General features: G+C 43.3%; 1 protein-coding gene across 10 annotated transcripts in view; it reads left to right on the top strand.

Annotated features, from left to right (window-relative positions):
* Window positions 1-24,394, top strand: part of DAB1 (DAB adaptor protein 1) — a 635,724-nt gene that overhangs the window by 433,517 nt on the left and 177,813 nt on the right. For 2 of the 10 annotated variants that reach the window (XM_083448093.1, XM_083448091.1), the window contains exon 1: window positions 10,155-10,717. The exons of 5 other annotated variants lie outside the window; for them this stretch is intronic. The gene's annotated coding sequence lies outside the window, so the exon portion shown is untranslated. Of the gene's footprint in view, window positions 1-10,154; window positions 10,718-10,919; window positions 10,999-24,394 lie in introns of those variants that run through there. 3 more of the 10 variants (XM_083448088.1, XM_083448095.1, XM_083448092.1) reach the window with 3 other exon arrangements.

The raw sequence follows: 24,394 nt of genomic DNA, 5'->3' as shown, positions 1-24,394 counted from the left end.
ACATGCATGCATTTTTCATTATAAACCTATAAGGGATGCTGCAGAATATTTCTAATAAATAACTGTAACTGCGCTCTGCAATCATGTGTAAAGAGGGTGTGTGTGTGTTTCCAACAGTGTCACTCAGCTGACTGTAAAGCATCTGTTAACAAGCAGAGAGGGAAGTAATCTTTGGTGATTCTCCTTCCCCTCTAGAGCAGATTTAGGGAAGTGTAAGGGAGTTGTGTGTGGTGGGGAGAGCAGGATTCTCCAAAGATTTATTGTCTCCTCATTGTGCTGGCAGAAGAAGTACTGTAAGCTGAGTGACACCTCAGAATCCTTTTTTTACTTATACAGTGCTTAAAATATAACTGGCCCTGATAGCAAAAGCTCATGCAAGGACTTCCACTAGTGCAATGGGGCTTCACCCCCTTTCTCCCTCCACTCCCTCCCTCCAAATTGGCTTGGGCTGGGATTAGGAGGGCCACCAGAACACCACATGGTGGAGGAGAGGAGAGATCATTCCACCAGGCAAGCAGAAATAGCAATACTAACTTGCCCCATTGATTAATACTAACTTGCCCCATTGATTTTAGTGGAAACTAATTTACATGGTCTGGATACAACCCAATGTTATTAATTTATATGTATTGTGAAGATAGATGGATGGATCTCCCCCTAAACTTTTGGGACTGAGAGGTAGAGACACCTAAAATAATGGTGGTTGTAATGATGTAAGTAAAATGCCTTGGGCAAAGCTTTTTAAAACATAAGCAAGGTGTGCATAATGACACAAGTCTTATGAAGAATAGCAGCCCTCTCGTTCTGTGCCCATGAAAGACACAATCATTCAAACAGACAATTGTTCTCCTTTAGCAATAGATTGGCTTCTGCTTCCACTTGTGTCATATGCAATTTTCCCTCTTCATATTTTGCTTTAAAATATTTAGACAGAGTAGCGGGTTTTAAATGTGTCATTGACACAAATAAATGTTTAAGTAGCCATTCTACCCTGGGCTCTGCTCTTGTCAGATCTGATAAGCTAACCATGTTTGGATCTGGTCAGTAATTGGATGGGAGATCTCAGAGGAGCACTGAAAAGCTCAAGAAGTTTTCTTGGTTATTCAGTAGGTGGTATTTTAACCTCAGAGTAGGGTTGACATCCCAGTAGGGATAATGGCAGGGATGTCATGCCTCAAGTCCTGCCATAGCAGTCTTTTCCTTAATAAAAAGTTCTAGTGGTTGTGTCTAAAATTTATTGTAGTTTCATTGTAGTATACTTTTATTGCTACGTTTTTAGACTTTTTTTTGTAAGATGACTAAAATGCTTTGATGAGGCATTCATTAAATAAATAAGGCCATCAGACAGCATAACTTCCCCAACCTAATGCCCCCCAGATGTTGAATGACTGTAATTCCCAATGAGCCCCAGTCAACATAGCCAGTGGGTTTCTCAGACACAGGAACTACTCAGCACAGTGCCACTGTCTTGCCAGGATTAAAGCTTAGCTTGAAGTTCTCGCCAGCCAAAAAGGGACAAGGGGATTCTCACCTATTCCCTCTACTTCCCACAACCCCTTATGCCCTCCTCCCCCAAAAATCTGTTCTAGGAGGTTACCTACCCCCTGTGGAATCCTCTTTTGGATCTTTGTCCTATTCATAAATATCCATTTAGCAGAAGCCTACTTAGGATTAAATTCGTAATAAATAAATAGCTAACAAATAATAAAGTGCAGTTGAAGTACTGAAGTACTGAGTACTGTGCAGATTCTCTGTGGTCTAAACCACCGAGCCTCTTGGGCTTGTCAATCATAAGGTAAGCGGTTCACATCCGTATGACTCGGTGAGTTTCCATTGCTTTGTCCCAGCTCCTGCCAACCTAGCAATTCAAAAGCATACCAACGAAAGTAGATAAATAGGTACTGCTGCGGTGGGAAGGTAAACAGTGTTTCTGTGTACTCTGGCACTCATCATGGTATTCTGTGCACCAGAAGTGGTTTAGTCATGCTGGCCGCATGATCTGGAAAGCAGTCTGTGGATAAATGCTGGCTCCCTCGGCCTGAAAGCAGAGATGAGTGCTGCACCCCATAATGGAATTCCACTGGACTTAACCATCCAGGGATCCTTTACCTTACCTATAACTCACAATTTTGATATGAAATGCTCCATGTATAGTGTTTGGGTAAGGTAAAAGGTAAAGCAAGCCAGAGTTAATGCTCTGGAATAATTTGAAAAATGCTACCACTGCAGCTTGGATTGTTTAGTCTTTGTGTTACGGACAGCCCAGATTCACAGTAGGCTTCTTGTGCCAGCCACTGTAGAAACATTAAATCTTAGAGAGATCCAGCTCAAAAAAGAGCTACAGTTAAATAGACAAAGGCACAAAAATGCAAAAGAAAATGAACATATATTAAATTTGTTGACAGGAAAGAAACATGTTAAAGCTTTTCTTGACCCCTGCCTTCAGCCAGGCGGCCAATCCAGCCCTGCAATGATTGTCCTGCTTATTTATAAGGGCTTAAGATAGAATGTAGTAAAAAACAACAACAATAGAATTGTGATGCCAGACATCTTTGGAAAATGTTGCATTCTATAATACTGAAAGAAAAAGCCTCATTCTTCAAATAACTTTCTCCAAAGTGATCTTACAATAGCAACACCCAAAGTGAGTGTTAAGTTTTTGTGTCACTAGGAATGCATCAACTTTGACTATGGTTGGGTTTTCCAAGGTCACAGTAAGCTCACAACATGAGAAGCTGAACCACCAGCCACTAGTACTCCATACCTTAAATATGGGAAGTGGGAATACACTTGCAGTTTAACTGCTTCCACAATAAAATCTTTACAAATGATTACTTATTTAAGTTGGCTTCAAAGTGCCCTGGAGTGGGGCATGAGATACTCAATCATTTGCACATTTCTAGGCAGTTTTCAAGATTGTTGAAAACCCTGAACAGTGAATGTGTGATCAGTTACCACTCAGCCCAGATTTCCACTGATGATTCAGATATTTAAAGCTTCATGTTAAAAAGTCCTGATGAAGTGTTAGCTCAATCAATCAATTATGAATTCTAAGGGTTGCAGCCAACTAAGTGGCACTCAAGAGTAGACCCATTGAAATCACTGCACCAATGTTAGTCATGGATAGCTCAGTTGGTAAATCATGAGACTCTTAATCTCAGGTTTGTGGGTTCAAGACCCATGTGGGGCAAAAGGTTCCTGCATTGCCGGGGGTTTGACTAGATGACCCTTGCAATTCTACAGTTCTATGATTCTACTATGACCATTAATCCCAATAAATCTACTTTGACTCACATTGGCCACCATTCTAAAGTTTGGTTTTAATTCTGGGAGTGCAACACTATTGCACTCATCAAATGTCCACACTGTTGCACACCATACACCTGCAGTTAAGATCTGCATACTTAACGTCACCTGAAAGCATCTCGAAGGATGTGTGTTTAGGATTGCAGCTTTAAAACACAGCACTACCTGGCCTACCGCCACCACTGGGGAAATCTTGAGTTTTCATTTACACCTCAGTGAATCTGCGACAGTTGAGCCTAGTTGACACAAAGCCTGAGAAAAATGCTAGGCTCCTTTCTGAGTGGAGATAAATTGGGAGTTTGGGAATGAAAGACAAGATATGGAATCGTGAAGCTGCTAATAGCTCTATTGCACTTTTCTAAGTCTGTGTGTGTGTGTGTGTGTGTAACACAGTAGAGTAGTTTCAAGCATCAAAGGATGCTCTTTACTTAGCCAGTCTATATCGCCACTTTTTCCCTGGTGCATATGGTGCATTTTTGTTGGTTTAAATATTTAATACAGTTCTATTCTTCCTTGAAGATTAAAATCACAATGACTTAAAGCACTGGAAGCCATCAAAATACATCAAATAAAATGCTGTCAGAAAGCCACCAAAACAGTCATTAATAAAAACACAATATAAGAACAATATATAAAGATTAAGGGACCAATAAATCAACTGCTTGCTGAAATAAAAATGTCTCTATAGAAGGAAGGGATAGACTAAGCGTGGAGGGACCAAAACCAGCCACCCAAAGCATATCCAACTGCCCTGACCTGATCCTAAGAACCTTTCCCTTCCATGCTCACAAACACATTTCTATACCTCAGTTGATGTTTGCTAAGCAGAGTCAGAGGCAAAGGGACAGAATAGATTCTTAACTGTTTCTTTCTCAATGTAAACAGCAAAAGTTCTCTATGCACCTTAGTTGCCCATTGCTGTGTGCAAGTTGTGACACTGGCAAATCAAAGTAAGCAAGTGAGGTACTTAAGGCTCTGTGAAATAACTCTGTTGCTGTTCACACAAGGTCAGAGGAAATGAAGAATCCTTAGTGTGCACATGTTAGTGGCTGATGACACCAAACTGAGAGGGATAACTAATACCACAGAAGACAGATCTGTGGGTATAGGGCGGTATATGAAATATAATAATAATAATAATAATAATAATAATAATAATAATAATACAGTCATACCTTGGTTGACGAATGCCTTGTGAGTTGGTTTTGGCTCCCGAACGCCGAAAACCCCGGAAGTGAGTGTTCCGGTTTGCGAACATTCTTTGGAACCCAAACGTCTGACGCAGCTTATGCTGCTTCCAAACATTTTGGAAGTCAAATGGACTTCCAGAATGGATTCTGTTCGATTTCCGAGGTGCCACTGTACAAGATTACCTTAACCAAATGGAGAACTGGGCCAAAACTAACAAAATGAATTTCAATAGGGACAAATGTAAAGCTCTGCACTTATGCAGGAAGAACCAGATGCACAAATATATGATAGATGGGGGACAGCTGGCTTGCCAGGAGTACATGTGAGTACTTCCGGGTGGGGAGGAGTTGCGGTCGGTCTACATGGCTACCCACTCCGTTCCAGGGTTGGTGGGACTGCGTCCCGCATCATTTGGTGGTCCCAGCTGCTTCATAGCTCTGACAGCCAATCCGGCAGGTCGGAAGGCATGGCCGGGACCAATTAAACCTCGGCGTGAGCCAGGGAGCTCCCTTCTGGCTCGGTTTGCTGATCTCCCACCCTGACATCCCTATTTTCAGGTACTGACACTGACTGGGTTTGCTATGGACCTCAGTTGGTCGTCGTTCAGGTGCCTGGTAGGAATTTTTCCACTTGGCAAATTGGGTTGGGCCATTTGGTTTTCACCTACCTCGTAGCATTCATCACAACTTTGTAAGGTTTTGTGGTTAGGCATTGGTTGAACTTATGTTGGGGGAGGGGAGGTGTGGCCACACCTGCCCCTCCAATATTAAGGGTATTCTGTTAAAGGAATCTGGGAGTGTGGATCTTGTCCGAAGCCTGTGGAGGGTCTAGGGCCATGCTACAACACCATCAGGAATCCAGGGGTGAGCGTGAGTTGATTCGCATTGACAGTGCTCCTCCTACTGGTGGTTGACCCTTACAAGACTCCCTGCATGGCAGACCGGAGTCAGATATAGTCAGGTCAATTCCAGTGCCTAAGCCAATACTGCTCACATTCTGTAACCAATAAAGTTGTGGCCTAAATTTCCCCACTAACTATTAACCTAATATCTGTGTCCCTGTGTCTTATTCGTGAATGGGGGGTGGCCTTGGGATCTTGACACACAAAAGGATCTAGGGGTCTTAGTAGAGCACAAGCTACAGTGTGATGCAGCAACAAAAAAAGGTAATTCTACTCTAGGCTACATCAACAGAAGTATAGTGTCCCAATCAAGGAATGTAATAGTCCCACTGTAATCTGCCTTGGTCAGACTGCACCTGAAGTAATGTGTCCAGTTCTGGGCACCACAATTGAAGAAGGATGTTGACAAGCCAAAACGTGTGCAGAGGAGGGGAACCAAGATGATAAAGGGTCTGGAAACCAAGCCTTATGAGCAACAATTAATAATAATAAATAATAAATTTTATTTATATCCCACCCTCCCCAGCCGAAGCCGGGCTCAGGGCAGCTAACAACAATAAAACAGTACAACAGTACAACACAACACAACACAACACTCTAAAATCATTCATTATAAAATTAATTCAAATCAAACCAATGGCAATGGCAACCATTGGGCCACCGCTCTGCGAAGATTGCCAAAGGAGGGAGTCAGGCTGTGCCCTGGCCAAAGGCCTGGTGGAACAGCTCTGTCTTGCAGGCCCTGCGGAAAGATGTCAAGTCCCGCAGGGCCCTAGTCTCTTGTGACAGAGTGTTCCACGAGATCGGAGTTGGGTATGTTAAGCCTGGAAAAGAGGAGACTGAGGAGATATGTTATCTATCTTCAATTATCTAAGGGCTGTCATATGGAGCAAGCTTGTGATCTCCTGCCCTGGAGGATAGGACTCGAAACAATGGCTTCAAGTGACAGGAAAGGAGATTCCAACTAAACACCAAGAAGAACTTTCTGACAATAAGAGCTGTTTGACAGAGTGTAGCCAGGATTTTTGTTGGGTGTGGGCAGGCTTTTGTTGGGGGGTGGGGTAGAACCTCAGATGTGTATTGATTTTTATCAATTTAGGGGGGCAGCTGCCCCCTGCCCCTCCCTAGGCAACGCCTATGGAACAGTCTCCCTCAGGAGATTGTGGACTCTCCTTCCATGGAGGTTTTTTAGCAGAGTTTGGATGGCTGTTGGCTGAGATTTCTGCATTGCAGGGTTTGAACTAGATGACTTTTGGGGTCCCTTCCAGCTTTAGAGTTCTGTGATTCTGTCACTTTGGTAAATATTGATCACTTACCTCACAATCCACCATGTGGTTCTCCTACCAAAGGTACATTGTGGCTGTTCAGTTTACTTGAAAGTACATCATTTGGATGAAATATGACAGGCTTCTGAATAGACATTCATATATTGTGCTGTCAGATTCATAGGGTTTGCACAAGAGTAGTGCCTGCTTGATTCTACTTGCTTGAGAAAGATCCATGAGCATATAAATGTCCTCATTCAATTACCTTCAACGTAAAGTTATGAACTAAAAATATTTTGCATTAAATTGGAACAGATTGCTTATGGTAACTCTTGCATAATGAAAGGGTACAATGAAGAATTGCAATTCAAATTACTTTTCAGGTCTGTTCAATTTTTTAATTTTTTTAATAGAAAATTGCACAGTATAATTACAGCATATTCATTTGCATTCATATTGAAGCCTTGTGAGCAATTTTGCTCTTTTATACTTTTTAAAAAATATTTTAGAAGTGTGACTTGAATCAATAAATTCCAGCACTGAATATCAAATTGACACTTCTCATTCAAAGTTTTGTGTGGTTTTTTAAAAAATCCTTTCATAAATTTGAATTTTATAAATTTCATAAATCTTCATTGTGTATCCACACCATTGCATGAGGCTGTTACCTATGCAGAAGACATAACTTGGGGTGCAAACTTGGAAGCTGTTCAAAACCTTTGCTAAAACTTAAGGCTTACAGTTCATGCTCACAATCCAGTTAAAATGAATAGGCTTAAGAAAAAGCTATTGTGATGATGATGATTAATAATTTATTATTGTTATTGTTATTGTTATCTGGCCCCCTCCCGGCCAGAGCCAGGCTCAGGGTGGCTAACATCAAAATATATAATACATTAAAACATAAAGTTCAGCAATCAACTGAAATTCAGCTTAAAATCGGATTAAAATCAAAGTTAAGATCAGATGGCTACCAACAAATTATAACTATAGGGATTGCAAACCCTAAGTACTCACCAGGCTCGGCTATTTGTATGAGCCACTGAGAAGAGTTAGAGAGGCCACTTATATGCAGGGTCTTGTAAGAGGAGAGGGGTCAGACAGGGCCCTAACCAAAGGCCTGGCGGAACAGCTCCGTCTTGCAGGCCTTGCAGAAAGATGTCAAGTCCCACAGGGCCCTGCTCTCTTGCGACGGAACATTCCACCAGACTGGGGCCAGGACTGAAAAGGCCAGTCTAACCTACTTGAGGCCCAGGACCTCCAAGATGTTATTGTTTGCAGACCATAAGCTCTTCTGTGGGGTGTACCAGGAGAGGCAGTCCCGTAAGCACAAGGTTCCCAGGTTGTATAGGGCTTTAAAGGTTAAAACCAGCACCTTAAATCTGACCCTGTACTCCACCGGGAGCCAGCGCAGCTGGTGTAGCACTGGATGGATGTGGTCCTGCAGTGAGGACCCTGTAAGTAGCCTCGCCACAGCATTCTGCACCCACTGGAATTTATGGGTCAGCTTCATGGGCAGCCCTGCATAGAGCGAGTTACAATAACCAAGCCTGGAGGTGGCCATCACATGGATCACAGTGGCTAGATCAGGGCGGGATGGTAGTGGTTAGAGCCATGAAACTCACTTGGTGCTTAGGCTATGTCATTCTTTCTCAGACTGGCAGAGCAATTTGTATCCCAGCCAGGTAGCGGCATCTGGGATGTGAAGAAATGGTGGAGCCACAGTTGCTCATACTTGCTGGGGTGGAAGGCAGGAGATGGGGCAGACAGAAGCCTACTAATCGGGAGCTGATGTAGAGACCGGGCTCAAATCAGATGATGGCAGTGGGGCTAACTCAGCCACTGTCTGCCTCATGGCTGGGTGGGACACAGACTGCCACTACCAGGAAGTCCACGGATAGTAAATCCAGCTTCCTGCACTTTAGCAGGCAGAATGAGGAGCTCTGCTAGTGTTCACTCAAGGGGAAGATGCCCAGTGCAGTACATCAGAGATTTACTTTGGACTGCACCCTAACCTGCCTCTTGCAAGGAAGAACAGCAGCACATGAAGAAGTCCAATAAACAAACTTCCTATAACATCTCCAGAGGCAAGCTTCTCTGTGAAACAGCCTCTTCTTCTACAACTATGCTTTCTTTGGTTTTAATACAGGCTCTTTCATCAGGAAGCTGCATGGAATCCCTCCATCTCTATTATGGACAGGGTGATATTTGTGGAGAGAAGCTGCTATCACAGAATAGGTTTAATGGGTCGTGAATTTTGTGTCGAGAAGATAGCGTCTGGATGACTTCTGAGCTGCTTGCAGTAGACCTATTGCCTCAGCAGCAAGTGCATTAGACTACATATGCTCAGCTCATTGACTCTGGAGGTAGCAGCCCTAAATGCCTCATTAAATTTTCATGGGTGACTGAGAGAAGCCACGAGGAAGAAGGGGGGGGCACACCAGCAACCGCCCCATCACATTATTTGTTATTATGATGGTGTTTTCTAGGGAAAGAGGAGAGAGAGAGAGAGAGAGAGAGAGAGAGAGAGAGAGAGAGAGAAGCCAGCAACCTGAACATGAGCAGGAGCAAAATAACTCACTTCCAAAGAAACGACCTATTTTCCGTAGGTTTTAGACAGTTCACCATTCCACTCGAGATTTATCCTTCCTCACAATGACTTATTAATGAAAAATGGCTGACATGCTATTAAGGAGCATGCAAAAGGTGCAGGGGCATGAAATGGATGGAACGAAGTGTGAAAAAACAACAACCCTGTGCATCCTTGGTTGGGGATTTGGTGCCCTAAAACGGGATGCCAGAACTTCAGGGTCCAACCAGATTACTTGAGGGAGGTTTCTATGCCAGACCCAGTCAGAGCGAGCCTTTGCGAGAGAGGAAGCAGTGAATTGCAGGCACGCGCTCTCTCTGCGTGTATGCGTGCATTTGAATAATCTAATTGCAAGGAAACTCTGGATTTACAGTACACGGCTGGTTCTTTCCGAGGCGCAGAATGCCTGTAACTATATATAATTTCCCCGCATCTCTCTTGAACACCATCATTTAATGAAACTGGCAAATTAAAGTGGGGGTTTCCCCCCCCTCGGTGTAATTATAACAGCTCTCCTCCTGCAATCAGTTGAAAAAAGAAGATACAGAAGTGCAAACGTTTGTGAGGAGGGATGTGACAGTATTTGGCTATAAGCCGATGCCCGGGCATATTGGCGAAAAGTCTGAATTGGGTCTCCAGGCTTTCCTCAGGACCCCCCCCCCCTTTCTTTCTTTCACCCCTCGCGCCCCGTTCCTATGGGAAAGTGCGCGCGGGGGGGGGGGGTGTAACATGGCAAGGAGAGAGCCTCGTCCTCGCAAAGTTTCTCTTCCACTTCGATAGGTGCTTTCCTCCCCGAGCGCGCGAAGTCTCCCGGCTGGCGCGTGGAGATGGAGGGGCGTGGAGCGAAAAGAGGGGCGCGTGAGGGGAGCCTCGTTTCTAGCCGTGCCAGGCATGCCTCCTTCCCTGGACCAGGAAGCCTGCGAGTCGCGTGAGGAGAACCCAGCGTGGCTTTCTCTCTCCCCGCCCCCATCTTGTTTTTCTTACACGCCGAGGACACCCTCACGCCGCTTCAGAAATCATCCTCATCATCATCACCATCATCCAGGCGCTAAATCCTCTCCCCACCCCCCACCCCGCGTCTCTCCGAGGGGGAGGAGGCGGCGTTAGCAGCAGCAGCAGCAGCAGCAACGGCGGCGGCGGCGGCAGCCAGCGACCCTTCCTCTCCTCCTTGGCCTCCCCCTCCCTCCCTGGCTCCCTCCTTCCCTCGCTCGCTCTCTCCGGCTGGCCTCAGCTTAACCGCGTCGTCGGGGGCCTGAGAGGGCAAAGGCGGCAGGGGGCGGATGCACCCAGCGAGCAGCGGAGGGGGATGGAGGAGCTGGCGGAGCCGCGCGCGGGCTGAGCTGGGGACGGAGAGCGCGGGAGAGAAAGAGAGAGGCAAGCGGCGAGCGAGCGGACGGGCGGGCGGCGGGCAGCAGCCGCCTCAGTCTCCGACCATGCGCGGGCGGGAGGGCTCGGCCCGGCGAGGTGAGTCGGGTGCGAGGCGGCGGGCGCCAAAGGGGGTGGGGCAGCCCGGGGCGAAGGCTGCGCGTGCGCCTTGGCGTGGGGAGCAGCGCCCTCGGAGGCGCCGGGGCTTCCCTTGCGCGCGCCTCGGGGGGCGCCTCGTCGAAGTCGAGAGCGGCCGCCGTCCGCCTAGTACGAACCGCTACTCGCGCGGCTCCCCGGCGAGCCCCGCTCCCCCTTCCGCGCGCAGCCTCCGCGGAGCGCGTGTTCTCTATCCAGCCGGGCTCCGTTCGTCCCGAGAACAGGTGCCGTCCTCTTTCCGAGCCTTCCGGATGAAAACAAAGTGGGACACGTGCGCGCGTGGGGGCTCCATGGTGTGTGTGTGCGCGCGCGCTCGTGGGGAGGCAATGTTAGAGCAAAGGAACCTCTTCTCCCCCCCCCCCCCGCCCCCAATAGGATGGCATTTGGGTTTGCCCCATTCGCTGAATGCTGGTGGGTTCCTCACCTCTCAAACGCGAAAGCTGCCTCCCCTTTCCTATTCATGCTTCAGGGCGGCGAGTAGCCCCCACGTGCAGCCCTGCGGAGTGGCGAGGCAAGTTTTCTGCAGGGCACCCATCCTACAAATTTGCAAAGAACCGTGCAGGAATAATAGCCCCCCACCCCGGAGGTAGCAACTGGGAGTTGTGGGGAGAGAGGAGACGGTGGATGCTCTATTTCTGCCTCCTTGGACTGCTGGCTCCTCCGTGTAGGCATGATGGGGGGGGGGGAGGGTCCCCTGTAATTGCTCTGGTGAGGAAAAATGCTTCAAGCTCCTCATTATTTTCCCACTTCATTACAAGGCACAGATTCTCCAGGCATTGACAGCGGCATTCATCCCGCACTCATCTCCAACTTGTCTTGCGTTCTCCATACTCCCTCCTGATACATAAAAGAAGGAAGTTTCGCTGCTCATCTCTTTAAACCCAACAGTGGAAAAGCTTCCTTCCAGCTTTCTGACATGCATTCTTTATTAGACAGTTTGCATTCTTTTATAAGACAGGCTTCTTTTTCCTGTGCTCTTGCTTATAAACCCCTATGAAGATCAGCCTTGTCCTTATAATTACTTCTGCTCCCCACTAAAAAGCACAGGAGAGACGTGGGGGGAGAATATATGATTGTGTGCTTAAAAAATAATAGCGACCAGGATTCAGCGTTCCTGCTGGAAAGCTGCATGTGTGATGGAAATGGAGTTTGTTTTGTGACTGAGTAATAGTTCCCATCGTTCCATTATAGCTATACACAATGTCATGTTATTGTGACAGCCCACAAAAATATGTTTCTTCTTCTGTGTTTACTATTATGCACAGCAATGTTGCAGATGCTTTGGTAGTTCCCTGGGGCTGTTCATAAGGTAATTGCACATCAGATAGTCAAGCAATTTTTCTGATTTCAATAGTACGCAGAAGGAATTCTAAGTCCAAATCAGGGGAAAAAAACACAAAGCCTTTATTGTTTGCAACTGTGCTCAGCTCTGAGCCTAAACCGATATATACTTAGGGATGATCTTGGTTTGCAATCTGTCATTTTCATAATGCATCTCCTGAACATCATTGTGCTGCTCTCTACTGTCCATTTTAAAAAAAGGTGTATTATTAGAGTCTCATATTTTTAAAAGCACTACTCATTCGTGTGTTTGTCGGGGTTTTTCTTTTATATGATATATTAGGAGTTCAGCTTCTTCCCCCTCCCTTGTGAAAGGAACACAAAAAACTGTTATAACCAGAGATACAATGTAGCAAGTCAGAGAAGGCTGTCTGCTACTTTAGGACACAAGCTTCATAGTCATTGTAGAGATGAACATGCTGTATGCATCCTCGTGTTACCAGAGTAATTATTGGGTGGAAAGAAAGCTTACTGAGGAGATGGCAGAGCATGCTTTGCCCCATTTAAAACTTTCACTTGTTTGGAACACATCTAATGAAATGCAAAGGTACAAATGTCATCACTGAGGGTATTTGAGAGTTTATCTGTGCAGACCTCTAGATGTCTCTGTATAGGCGAAGAGCTTGAAGGTGGGGGTGGGGAATAGACTCTTAGACCTTCTCATGTGTAAAAAGGCATCCCTTCACAATGGTGGATGTGGAGGAACTAGGCCCCTTATCTGGATGTAGTCTGGGAATCCTAGTTTCTCAGCCGGCTTTGAAACAACTCCAGAGACTCACATAATGTTAAACTAAAGATGATTTTGTTGAAGGAAATTGTGTCGGGTATGATTTGATGAAAAACATTTCAACACTGTAGCGGCATTTGCATGTAAATATGATGTTATTTGTTGTTAGCCACTTTGAGCCCGGCTTTGGCTGTGGAGAGCGGGATACAAATAAAAATTTGTTGTTGTTGTTGATAGAGGTGTTTTGCTATCACAAGATTCTCCAAGGACTGTATCTGTATCTGTAGAGTTTGGAAGCAGCCCACTCTCTTTTTGGATCTACTGTGTATCAGGTTCAGTTCGTTATTTGAGGCCAATCTGATCTTTTAAATCCAAAGTCTGCTTTGCTCCATTGATTATAATGGGGAATCTAAAACTGGTGATAAGTCTTTTCACCTAAGTGGGTGACATTTGCAGACAGAGGAGCCCCTCCAGTGTGTACTAAGTCTACAAAATTACAGGTAGATACATTCTGGCTTTTTCATGCAGGGAATCTTAATTTTTTAAATAAATAAATAAATATAAAATTTTTAATTGTTTAATATTTTGCCACAGTTGAATGCAACTTGCAGGCATGTTTGTCACTTGTGAGGTGATGAAGCCTGCCAAATTTAGGAAAGATGAGTGCAGCAGTTCTCCTACAAGAGCAGACTTGGCCATTTTGGGGTGGGGAAAAAGAAATCTCATGACCACCCCTAGTTTTCTAGAGACAATCATTTTGAAAATTGGGACATAAAGGAAGTACTCCTGAGTAAGAATCCTGAAGAAGTTCAGACAGATACTTCCAGGGGCTATTGAGCTGGTGATTTTACCTTAGTTATAAAAAAAAAACCTGGAAAAAAGTCTCAGTTTGTCTTGCCACACCGTCTTTCTCCGTGAAGGAAGGAGAGAGAGAGCGCACTACAGTTTTTAATAGTTTATTAGAGAAAACTGTGCTTGGGAAAGAAGCAGGCCACCCCTGTATTCTTAACTTTGCCACTTACACCCTGCTCTCATGGCTAAAACTTGGAGGCGAATAATGGTCCATAGGAAAAACAACTGAGTGTATTTCAACACCCCCCTTCATTTCTGATACAGTAGTGGCCATGGAAAATAATTCACTGTGATTAAAACATAACAGCAGGTGACTGATAGCTGTCTAGTGTCATCAACTTGTCAAAGTTAGTCCATGGGGGGAAAGAGATGGGTCTGCTATGCCAGCGTGTTTCCTGATCGCTCAGCAAGTAGAGCATGAGGCTCTTCATCTCAGGGGTCACAGGTTTGAACCCCACGCTGGGCAAAAGATTTCTGCATTACAAGATGTTTGCATTTCAGGGGGTTGCACTAGATGACCCCCAGGATCCCTTCCAGCTCTACAATTCTGTGATGATGAGCATTCCTTACTCATGATCAGCTGATAGGCGGAGAGTTCAGTCCTGGTCTGTAGTGGTCTGCTTTGCCAGCATGTTCCCTTCAGGGAATGTTTTGGCAAAACACCACCCAGCAGGACTGAACCCCACCCCCATCAGCAGATGCCAACCAAGGATATCAGCTGATTGACAGGCAGACATTGTTTTGTGGGAAATGATCATGTGAGCCAAACTGGACCCCCTAACAGGCTAAGATTAACCTGTGGGCTAGAGCTTCCCCAACCCAGGTGCTGACCACCAGTGGTGTATTTTTGACGGATTGACATAGAGCTTCATAAAAGAGAGAGGGGCTGTAAAGGTTATTATATTTCTGTTTTAAGAACAGACCACTCTTTGAGGCAGTCTTCACATTGAAGAGAATGAATATTTCTGAAAATAACTGCAGCGTACATTGTAGCAGAGTGTCAAAGTGCAGAAATGTATGTGAGTGACAAGGGATTTGGATCACACCTGCCAGTCCTCTCTCTGATATCCAACTATTGATTGTAACTTTTGCGCAGAGACCTCCATGAATAGACTCCAAACTCATGGACTGTGCCTTGCAAAAATGAAGGTCATGTGCTCAGGGACAACATGTGTTAGTCATGTCAGTGGCTGGCTGAATGGAAAAGACTTTAGGGAGAGAAGAAAGGAAGATTAATAGTAAACCTACACAACAAACTCCAAAAGCCTGTTAGAGTGTTTATCATTTCCTGACCTATCAGTAAAAATTAGCAAACAGTTTCTTCCACACAAAATAGTTCCCAAACTAAATCTTTATTTCACAGGGAACTATTTTTATTACTATAATTATTTTGCCAGTTTCCTAAATTCTGACTCTATATCTGCAGTACTTAATCACCTTCATTGTTTTCGGCCATTCAAACAGAATAAAAATTACTTATTGTTGATGAAGCTCATCTCTCAAGCTGTTGCACAGTATGTTTCTATTGCTGGATGCAGAACTGTGGAAACTGCAGAGAATATATCAAATCTTTTTTTAACTCCCCTCCCCCAATATCAACCTGCTCCTTGCTGCTGTGTTTATTTAAAGAAAAATAATAACAGGAAGTTATTGCTAAATGTTTTGATCAATATCTTGGACTTCTACCTGCAGTGTATGATATTTTAACATCTGCCTTTAATATATAGTTTTGAAGAAATGCTTTAAATTGAGGCTGCAATTCTACAATACTTACCTGGGAATAAGCCTCTTTGAACTCCATGGGACTTAACTTCTGAGTAGATGTGTATACAATAGGGCAGTGGAATGGACTCCCTCGGGAGGTGGTGGACTTCTTCATTGGAGGTTTGTAAGCCGAGATTGGATGGTCCTCCGTCATAGACACTTTGCTTGAGATTCATGCTTGAGATTCCTGAAAAACAACTACCAGACTTTTAGAAGACATCTGAAGGAAGCCCTGTTTAGAGAAGCTTTTAATGTTTAATAGACTATTGTATTTTAATATTCCATTGAAAGCCACCCAGAGTGGCTGGGGAAAACCAGCCAGATGGGCAGGGTATAAATTGTTGTTGTTGTTGTTATTGCAGGGGTTGGACTAGATGACTCTCGGGACCATTTCCAACACTATTATTCTATGAATTGTGCTGGAAACAAATATTTCTCCTCTATTAATATTTTATAATGTAGCTAACAGGGATATCTATAGATTTTTGAAGACAAACTGAATATGATTCCCCCCTTCGCCTAATTCTCACACACTCCCCAGTTTGTTTAATTCCATGCAATGTGTTCTTTACACTTAAGAAGGAAAATGAATGTGGATGCCTTTCTGTATGTTTTGCTTGAGCTCAAAGTGGATTGCTTATAATGCTGAGAAAGGGCGGTATCTGTGGCCTGCGTTTCTGTGCGCTTGTGCGATGATTTAAGACCATTTCAGGACAGCAAGGGAGGAGGACATTGGCTCTCATGCTTCTTAGTGGGATCTGTCTTCTGTGAGTGCACATACCAGTGGCTTCATCTTATGATGATTGAAATTGATTTTTCTTTTTATCTCAGCTGGTGAAAGATCCAGTGGGTGCCCTTTGACCGGTGGCCCCATATGATGAAGTGACACCAAAAGTGGAGATTATCATCTTGAGATAGAAGCTGTAGGGCATCTAGAGCAAGCGCCACAACATAAGCAGACTTTGTCGAGGCAGTAAGCGGCCTTGAATGCATTTGCAAGCCATAGCTATCAGCATGTAGAACTGAGCGAAAAGAGCCAGGGCCAATTAGGATGAAGGCTGTTTCTCACTAAAACCTCTGCTTCTAAGTTCATATATGCTCCTGGAAAATAAAAGGTTACTTTATTATGCATGTTAGCATACACACAAACCAGATACAAAAATAAATATATTGCTTTTTTCCTAGTCCTGAAGATAAATAAATAATAACAGGTTAAATAAAAACAGTGTTATGTTTTTTTTCTGTGTCTGTTTAACATTGCCACATACATGTGAAACCTATTAAAGGCAACCCCCAAACAACAAAGCATTGCAGGGAAATCCTAATCCCCAATCAGTGCCACTGGAGGGCATAGGATACGACAAAAAAGGACCATCTGCTGGGTTCTGTTGGCCTGTGCTGGTGGGTCAGAGTCCCCTGTTGCATCCAGGGAATAGGAAGCTACTGTGTAAAAGTATCCTGTGTAAAAGACTTGAAACAGGGTGTGGCAATGGTTTGGAACCATTGTCTTTGGATCCAGTCCACAGGTGCCTTGGAGCTGGCACAGCAAAAAGGAAGAAGAAACCTCACACCCCATCTTCTGTGCTGGCTGGTGTGAAAAGTAGTGTTTAGGATTGTTCTATATGAGTACTTTTGGAAGGGGTATTGGACTAGAACAGGATGCACTCCAGGGACAGGGAGTTTTAAAATGAAGAGACCAACAATCCCCGCCTCTGGGCTTTTGCTGTCCAGACTTGGTGTGCTGCTGGTAATATATATATATATAAAAGTTGCTCTTCCTTTGACTTGGCTGTGTAAGACTGAATGGCTTTTGCTTTTGCAGTGGAGAGGCAAAGTTATTGAAGTTTTCATAGATCAAAACCTTTTGTTTTAAATTATGATAAAATTAATGAGGAGTATAGGAATACCTATGCAACTTCTCAGTTTCTTGTTTTTGTGTTGCCAGATGGCTCAAAAACAACAGACTGGAGAAGCAAAATGCTTTGTCTACTAACTTGGGGAAGATCTTCCAGGAAGGTCTTGTGTGAAAAGTTCAAGTTTGGTGAATTGAAGGCATTCCACATCAGGAACTCTTTAACTTTCACTGCTATTTCATAAATTTATTTAACAAGGCTATCATTTGCCTAATTTATGTTGGACTAAAGGAACTCCAGGGACGTGGGTGGCGCTGTGGGTAAAACCTCAGTGCCTAGGACTTGCTGATTGCAAGGTCGGTGGTTCAAATCCCCGCAGCGGGGTGAGCTCCCGTCGTTCGGTCCCAGCTCCTGCCCACCTAGCAGTTCAAAAGCACCCCTAAGTGCAAGTAGATAAATAGGTACCGCTTTATAGCGGGAAGGTAAACGGCGTTTCCGTGTGCGGCGCTGGTGCTGGCTCGCCAGTTGCAGCTTCGTCACACTGGCCACGTGATCCGGAAGTGTCTTCGGATGGCGCTGGCTCCTGGCTTCTTGAGCGAGATGAACGTGCAACCCTAGAATCGGACACGACTGGCCCTTATGGGCAGGGGTACCTTTACCTTTACCTTAAAGGAACTCCATTATTTATGTGTATTTTGTAGAGGAAAAAGTGATAAACAAAAAGGAATTTGGTTTGTGGATAATCACATCAACCTATGACACTAACTTGTGCAGGTGTGATCATGGTTCCATGTAGCCCAATGCTGTCTGCTCTGAATGGCAGTGTCTCTTCGATATCCTTTATAACTTGAGAGTAATCACTTTCTTGTTTTATAGTAGTGTGAAGGGGAATTATAGAGGCAAGAAATAGCAGTCACATATCTACTGAGGAAGGCATGCCATTTGCTGAGTTTATTTCTGAAGGTCCTATGCAGTCCCTTCTCACAGACAGAAGAGTAATCCTGACTGTGCAGGATTGTTTAAACCTGATCAGTCTTCACATGCACAAATGTTGCCAAATTGCTATTGATTTTTCAATTTTGCTATTTGCTGGGTATGAAGAAATCTTTTATTGCTTAAATCTGTGTTTCCTTTGTTTTGTCTCAGATGGTCATTCATATAGTAATGCTGGCAGTAATACCTCAAGAGCGATCCAAGTACCACTTCACAGTATTCTGCTGCAGTCCCTCAGAAATGAATGGGATTATAATTTTGTAAGTGGTTCTAGAATTGCCCTCTCATCTTTTTTTTTGTAGGAAGACAGATCTCATGATAGTTGTCTATTTTTGCACAGAATGTGCCAGTCTAAAAATATAGTGCAGCCCAGATTTTACCAGCAAACTAAGATAAGAGAATCTTCAACTCTTTCATGAAGATTTTAAATATGTGCATTTGAAAGTGCTGGCTTTACTGAAACGAACTACGGAATATGAAGAGCACAAATACGTTTCTCATACTTTTCAGCCACAAGCAGTCAAACCACATGAAAAAATATCTAACAATAAAAATTCTACAATAATTATCAATAAATTTCTACTAAACATATAAGAAGGCTGTCCCACATGCACTTCAATTAATAAGCAATACAGAATTTATAACCATTAAATCAATAAACCCTTACAGCACAAATATTCCAATACATTTATAAGGGGCTAATTAAACAACCATACTCCAGGAGCCAACATAGCAAAACATATACCCTTTCAAGTAATAATTGAAACTACTGTAGAAAAAAGTTAAATAAATTATGTAACCACAGTTCAAAGAAATAATACTGCTCTGTTTGTTTGTTTATTAACTTTTAAATATGTTTAAGTCACTTTGCTGACCAGATACTCATCCAAAGTGGCTCACAAAAAAAACACTAGAAAGAGAAAAGAACAATAATACAAAATTTCAGAACTTAAAACTACAACTTGACATCACTCCACATAAGAAAATGTAGCCACAGCATCAGAAAACAACAACAAACAGGCAATCAACCAGCTATTAAAACATCTTGGCTGGAAGGCCAATTTGCAGGCAGCGTTTTCAGGGCATTTCAAAAATCTTGCAATGTGTAAGTTTGATGCAGGTCCAATGGAAAGGAATGCCATAATTATGGGGCTGCAGCAGAGAAGCATCTCTCCTTTACGACCACAACTCTTACCAACTTAAGTGGATGAACACGCCAAAACAAAATTTAAAAATTCCTTCCAGTAGCACCTTAGAGACCATCTAAATAGGTACCGCTCTGGCGGGAAAGTAAACGGTGTTTCCGTGCGCTGCTCTGGTTCGCCAGAAGCGGCTTAGTCATGCTGGCCACATGACCCGGAAGATGTACACCGGCCTCCTCGGCCAATAAAGCGAGATGAGCGCCGCAACCCCAGAGTCGGTCACTACTGGACCTAATTGCAGGGGTACCTTTACCTTTAATGTGCTGCTGGAAGGAATTTTTTTGTTTGTTTCGACTATGGCAGGCCAACATGGCTACCTACCTGTAACTTGAACACACCAAGTGAGCCTCCAAAGCAGATATTAAAGCACACACAGAATGTTTTGAGGGCAAGTGGTCTAATAAATGGGTCTGAAACAGTTAGGGCTTTAAATATAAAAACCAGCACTTTAAATTGGGCTTGAAAGCACACCAGTAACCAGCACAGTTGAAATAGTAAAGGTGTCACAGATGTGACTGCCTCACCCTCCATAGGACTTTGACCAGCTGAAGTTTCTGAACCATTTTAAAGGCAGTCTCACATAGATCAATACAGTATTGACAGAACCAGAGCATGGATCACTGTGGCAAGGTCAGCCCTGTCCAGATAGGGGTGCAGTTGATGTAGCAGCCAAAGCTAGTAGAAAGCACTCTTCTTCCATCAGTGCTGAACCCACTGTGCTCCTGACTGCATACTTGGTCTTTCCGGAGCTGGGAATCTCTCCACCCACAACTTGGATTCAACATCAGCTTGCTTGATAGCATCCATCCTGAAAATGCTTCTAGGCACATGTTTAGGATTTCAACAGTTTCCCTGGGATCTGAGGATAGAAAGGAAAGGAGTGTCGTCAGCACACTGATGGTACTGCAGCCCAAACCTCCTAGTGGCTTCATGTAGAAGATGGTTAAGCAGCGTGGGGTAGGGATGGGCGATGAATTGGTACACCATCCAAAAATGGTTCAAAGGCCACATTGTGATAGCGATTTCATAATATTTGACCTGGCAATGTATCGTGAATCACAATGTGTGTGTGTCATCACTTCTACATGTATTGAGGAGCAGCGCAACACTTGCTGGAGGTGGCAAGAAGATGAGGAGAGCTGGCATGCGCCGTCTGGCTGCCTTCCCTTTACCCTCCCCGTTCCCTCCAGTGTCAGAGAAGTCCCAGCCTCAGCGCCTTTGTATAACCACAGTGTCCTTCTCCCTGCCTTTTCTGTCTCGCTGGAAAATAATAGCTTTCTTTTCCCTTCAAATAGAAAGTTTGTGCAAGAAGTTTTCTTTAAAAAGAAATCACTTCATACTATATAATCTTATTTGTATAGACCCACCTCATATTTGGAAATTGTTTGTATGCCAGTCGTTCTTATGCTTCAAACTACTCCACAGAAAGGTTATTTTCTATCAAGACTTCTTGTCTGTGTGACACAGCTGCAGGTGGCAAACTATCTTCTTGAGTGGCTCTTCATATAGCTGGAGGAATTTTAGGCACACTGTTGCAAGAGGGATTGACTTTATCATTTGCATCCTGCTCTTCTACAGTAATGCTCAGAAAGGCTCACAATGGAGTAAACATAGATACAGTCCTAAAATACAATTTGAATGAATCAATCTCATTAACAGCAAACAATTCAAATGCAATATATAATAAGCAAGTAGAACAAGCCACACTGAAGCAAAACTAACCAGATGTTGAAAGCCTGTCAACATTTGAGTCACATGTTGATTTGGATTTGATATCCCACTTTATCACTCCCCTTCAGGAGTCTCAAAGCGGCTCACAATCTTCTTTCCCTTCCTCCCCCACAACAAACACTCTGTGAGGTGAGTGGGGCTGAGAGACTTCAGAGAAGTGTGACTGGCCCAAGGTCACCCAGCAGCTGCAGGAGGAGGAGCGGAGACGCGAACCCGGTTACCCAGATTACGAGACTACCGCGCTTAACCACTGCACCACACTGGCTCTCACTGTTGAAACAGGACCCAGTGCAATTTTTCCTCTGTGCACACTTACAGCAGGGCCTCTGAGATCTCTACAATCCATGTGGAAGTACGTTGTTGTTGGTGTGGTTGCAACTGGGTGAAAACTAGGGAGCTGATCACACATAGGGCTTGTCCTGTGGAGTTGTATCACACAATGATTATTTTTTGTGAATGGTTCAATATAATGTGGAAAGACAGTGCATCTTCTGTGATGGAAGTAGAAGTGGCTGTGGCAACCCAGTCAGATGGGAGGCATATAAATAATAAAATTATTATCATTTATTTGGCTCTTTACATGAGGTTTGGGAATAGAAGTGTGTAGTTGTTGGAGGCCGAATGGAAGAGAACCCATAAGGTAAGAAAGCTAGAGAATGGAGACCCCAAAGGCAGAGTGGCTAAAGTGAGGTCATGCCATTGGCTTAGAAACAGGACTATGGGTAGGTTATGTGGATGAGGCACAGCATGAAGAATAGAGGCTTAGCAGAGGCAGGGAATTAGGAAGTCACTAGTGAATAGAAGGAATGGGATAAAGCCTTGCTACAAGTCTTTCATACAGAGCGGGCTATATATATGCTGTTAGCAGAAAGAAGAAACAGAAAGGCTTCATTGGGAGGTAGGTTGAAAGCTGGCAAACCAAGGAAGCTCATGTTGGATAGCAGCTAAATGACAGAGAAATTCTGTAAAACACCTACCCACAAAAGTGTTTCCAACATGTCAGTGTCACATTTAAACTGAAATTTGATGAGCATTATCGATGGAAACCAGTGGTATTTCTTTTTAAGCGCCTGCTGTACTTTAGGGACATAGTAATTTTTGAAACCATCATAAACCACGTGGTTTTTTTTAAAGTTGTAGAAAACTGCCACACAGTTATGGAATTTCCTTAAAAGGTGAACATAGACAATTAAACTTTTTTCATTTTCTGCAGTACAGGTTTGTATGAAAAAAAATCATTTGCTTAGGGTAATAAGGGTTATTCAATATATTGTTAAATACAGTTGAAGAAAAGTACATCACATTAAAAACAGCAAGAGGTTGCATGTTATTTCAGCAAGTAATTAAATAGCAATGCTAGACGTTTCCTCTTTTCTGCAGTAAGCTACGGTTTTGAGAGACCTGTAGGAAGCCTTTCTAGTTTACTTCTAAGATTAAATATGAATATATACCATCAGTCAATTATGGTTTTAGAAATGTCTGTGACAAAATAAACATTATTTGAGAAATATGATCACACTTGGAAAGCAAAGCCAGCAGCAAAAGTGTTAATACACATTTAAAGATTATGATTTGTGGCTTTACTTATGGTACTTAGCAAGATAATAAGGCTATTCAATGTCATATGCAAAATGTCCTTCAAGTTCTACTTGGGATAAATGACAGTCAAAAGAACATACCTTGAAGACCAATCTACATGCCAGTTGCCATTACCCAGATTTCAGTAAAAATCAAAACCACAGCCTTCTTGATTCCAAGTAGTCCCATATATTAATAGAGCTACTATGAAGTAATTGGAATTGGCTTATGCACCAATTAGATACAGATCACTTGTAATGGACAAATGATTCTATTTCCAGCCAATTGAAAGGCATGATGATGATAATAATAATAATAATAATAATAATAATAATAATAATAATATTTAGATATGATTTGGGGCAAGTTAGTACCTTGTGTTTTCCCCCCTTTCAGCTTTCAGCTGTGCCTTTAATGCAATCTAGCATCAGGGTAATTAATGAAAAACTCACACTTCCTTTTAAACTTTAATGTGAGCCACCTTGTCTTCATAAAAGCGAACTGCTGTTTAGTTCATCAACAGCCATTTTGGCAAATATTTTATTAATATTTCAATTTTCAGTTCACTTTTACAAAATAAAATATGCAGTTAAATTATATCCTTTCTTCCTGTCCTTGCTCCAGTGTGCAGCTGGGGCTGAATCCTGACATCTTCCATGTATGCCATTATTCTCCTTCAAACTATGAGGTAGAAAGTGTATTAGCAGCAGATTAATACTTCACTGCAAAATGAGATTCACCTGATAGGCATGACTTCATATTGTGTCCTAACTATGCATCTGCCAAACCATGAAATTAGGGACCTTTCCAGAATCTATTTCCCTCCCTTTTCGTTGTGGAAAATGTAGCATGGATGACTTTTCTTCAGTGAGAGTGTCACCCTCATTTGCTGGTGGATTCTCAGCTAGTCATTTCCTGTTTTACAATGACACTGGCAATGTCATGCAAGAATCCTACTTTCCTGTACCTTGTTAGTGCACCTGGGAATTAATTGCTGCCTGCATTTTCCCCCCTTTTTATTAAGCTCTAATTAGTGCCAGATAAATTTGGAACGATCAAAAGCGATTCTTCTTCACTCGGCATGTAGTTAACTTGCAGAGGATTACATACTGTAATATTTTAAAGGGATCGTTGTATTACTTACAGCAACAGCGCAAGGTTTCTTTTCTTCATAAAGTACAACCTGCCACAAAACAAGAGAGCCACATGCCAAAAAGGAAGTCAAAGGCAGCCCGATGTGGTGACAGACACAACACACACAAAACCAATATCCTTTCTCCATCTCAGTGCATGGGATAGGTTAAACATCTGTTAGGTATTTGATTTTTTGACAAATATTTTGCACTCATATAGGGAGTGTAATGAGTCAATGAAATATGGTATGATTCTTCCGCACATACAGTGAGGGAGAAAAGTATTTTTATTGTAGGTTTATTGTAGCTGTGAGAGACAGAATAACAACAGGAAAAACCCCAGAAACCCAGAAGACAAAAGTCAGAGATTGATGTGCATTATAATGAGTGAAATAAATATTTGATTCCTTTGCAAAAGATGACTTAGTACTTGGTGGCAAAACCCT

This window comes from Podarcis tiliguerta (assembly GCF_965153285.1).
Source record: "Podarcis tiliguerta genome assembly, chromosome: 6".
Classification (NCBI taxonomy): Eukaryota; Metazoa; Chordata; class Lepidosauria; order Squamata; family Lacertidae; genus Podarcis; species Podarcis tiliguerta.
The sequence above is the reverse complement of the archived record's forward strand: the minus strand, read 5'-3'. Positions and strand labels throughout refer to the sequence as shown.